The sequence below is a fragment of the Nicotiana attenuata genome, chromosome 10, assembly GCF_001879085.1.
Source record: "Nicotiana attenuata strain UT chromosome 10, NIATTr2, whole genome shotgun sequence".
Taxonomy (NCBI): Eukaryota; Viridiplantae; Streptophyta; class Magnoliopsida; order Solanales; family Solanaceae; genus Nicotiana; species Nicotiana attenuata.
The window spans coordinates 92,926-95,775 of NC_031998.1; positions in this window are offsets into that span (position 1 = coordinate 92,926).

Below are 2,850 nucleotides of genomic sequence, written 5' to 3' on the forward strand. Positions count from 1 at the left end.
GTAGTACCTTTCGATCCTTTGCTTCTGCGCGGCCGTCCGAACAAGTGCCGCTTCTCGTTTTTCGTCTAATAGCTCGAGACTAGTATTCATAGACTCATGATTTGACTCCTCCGATGCATGTCGAAACCTGGCGTTGGGTTCTCCGACCTCGACAGGGATAAGGGCCTCAGAGCCATATACTAAAGAAAACGGGGTAGCCCCCGTGGTAGACTTCGATGTTGTTCGGTATGCCCAAAGAACCTCGGGTAGAACTTCTCTCCATTTCCCCTTTGCATCGTCCAACCTTTTCTTCAGGTTTTGAATGATAGTTTTGTTTGTTGACTCGGCCTTTCCATTTCCAGTTGGATGATATGGTATCGATAAGATCCTCTTTATTTTATGTGCTTCAAGGAACACCGTCACCTTGCTGCCGATGGATTGTTTTCCGTTGTCACATACAATCTCGGCAGGTATTCCGAACCGGCATATGATGTGGTCCTAGATGAAATCAATAACTTCTTTTTCTCGGACCTTTTCGAAGGCCTGTGCTTCCACCCATTTAGAAAAATAATCAGTCATAAACAAAATAAACTTAGCTTTACCTGGGGCCGTTGGTAGGGGTATGACTATGTCTATTCCCTATTTCATGAAAGGCCACGGGGATAGAACTGAATGGAGTTGTTCTCCGGGCTGATGGATCATCGGTGCAAATTATAGGCAGTTATCACATTTTTTGACAAATTCCTTAGTATCTTTTTCCATGCTATCCCAGTAATACCCTGCTCTGATAATTTTGCGAATCAAAGACTCGGCACCGGAGTGATTCCCACAAGTGCCTTCGTGGATTTCTCGTAGAACATAATCGGTGTCCCCTGCCCCGAAATATACAGCCAATGGCCCGTCGAATGTTCTCCGGTACAATGTTCCATCTTTATCTAATGCAAATCTAGCAGCCTTGGTTCGTAGGGCCCTCAATTCTTTGTGGTCCGATGGGAGTTTCCCACTCTTTAAATAGTCGATATACTTATTCCTCCAGTCCCACGTCAAACTTGTTGAATTTATCTCGGCATGACCCTCTTCGACCACAGACCTCGATAATTGGACGACAGTCCCCGCGACGATGTCATCTTCTTCGACCGAGGATCCCAGATTAGCAAGTGCGTCGGCCTCGCTATTTTGTTCTCGAGGCACGTGATTCAGAGTCCACTCCTTGAAGCGGTGCAAAGTTGCCTGTAGCTTATCCAAGTACCGTTGCATTCTATCCTCTCGAACTTCGAAACTTTTGTTTACTTGGTTTACCACCAATAGAGAATCGCACTTGGCTTCGATGACTTTTGCTCCCAAGCTCTTAGCTAGCTCGAGACTTGCAATCATGGCCTCATACTCGGCCTCATTGTTAGTCAATCTAGAAGTTTTGATAGATTTTCTAATGGTATCACCTGTAGACATGTAATTTTTGACCCTCCCCAAGATTTTACACATTTTAGCGTAAAATATTTAGTTTAGGTTTAGTATCGCTATTCTAAATAGTTTTGACTCTTCTGCTTTATTTTATCACAAAAATAAAAATTACAAAATATTTTCTTATATTTAGTTAAATAATATTCTATCTAGTTACTTTTAATTTGTCTACCTTACATAAAATTCAAAAATACAAAAATAGTTCCACTTTGTTTCAGGAATGTTATTTTAATTTTACAATGATTTTTCCATTTTTATCTTTTAGTATGATATTTGAAAAATACCAAAAATAGGTTTATTTTAACGGTTAGTTTTATTTTAATAGTTATTTTACTTAAGTAGGATTAATTAGTAAATGATGTAGTATTTTTAGTCTTGTTTTAGAAGAANATTTTGTTTGGTCTTAATTGAAGAGGTCCAAAGAGATGGCCCAATTTTAAAGCCCAAACCCTAAGACCCACTTCCCCTTCTTCTTATACACCCTAATACACATTTTCAAGACCGGGACACAACCTAAAAAACCCTATACCTAAGAAGCTTCAGCCTTTTTTCCATGATGCACCCTAAGCTTCTTCTTCTTCATTAAAACAGAACCTAGAGCAGCCATTTTGAAGACCCCTCTTCTTCAACCTAAGAAAAAACCCTAGGCTTCATCTTCACCACACAAAACCAGCCGCAACTCCACCATCCCCGCCGCCCAAAATCAACGGACAGAACCAAACCAACCAGCGACCAAACGAACACAAACCAGCCACCCCGTCGTCGTCTCACAACAGCCGGCGTCCAAGCCGGAAAACCACCCAGAAAATAGTTGCACCAACCCGTCACGCCTCTCTCCCTTCTCCTCACACACGTCTTTCACACCAACGACTACCGGCGACGCTGTCCTCTCCCCCTCATTCCCATTTCTTTCTCCCTCGTCTCAAAAACCAGCAGCCCGCGCCAGTAACTCTACCAAAGCCAGCATCTAGCCTCTCCATTCTTCACCAAACACACACACACGCACCAAAACACACTGTACACGTATACAGTCAACAAAATGGGGAAGAAGAAAAAAACCAATGTTTGAGAGGAGAAATCTGTTCGTTTTATTTGTTCATATTCTGGGTCTTGAAATGAATTTTTCTTTAAGTGTTGGAATTGGTTTCGAATACGGTTGAGGTGTAGGTTGTTTAGAGTTGTTTCGTTGTTCCGTCCGAGTTTCTATCAGATTTAAGTTCCAGCCGTAGCTTTGGTGCATCTGCTCGTGTAAATGTGGGAGATTTCACCAATTAAAATGTATACGAGTTCTTGTTTGGTGAGATTTCATCCGTCGAGTTTCGATTCCGGTTCCCGTTATGCTACTGTAATTGCTTGAGGTTAATTCTAACTTTCCTCTTTGTTGCTATATTCTATTACATGTTGAAGTGG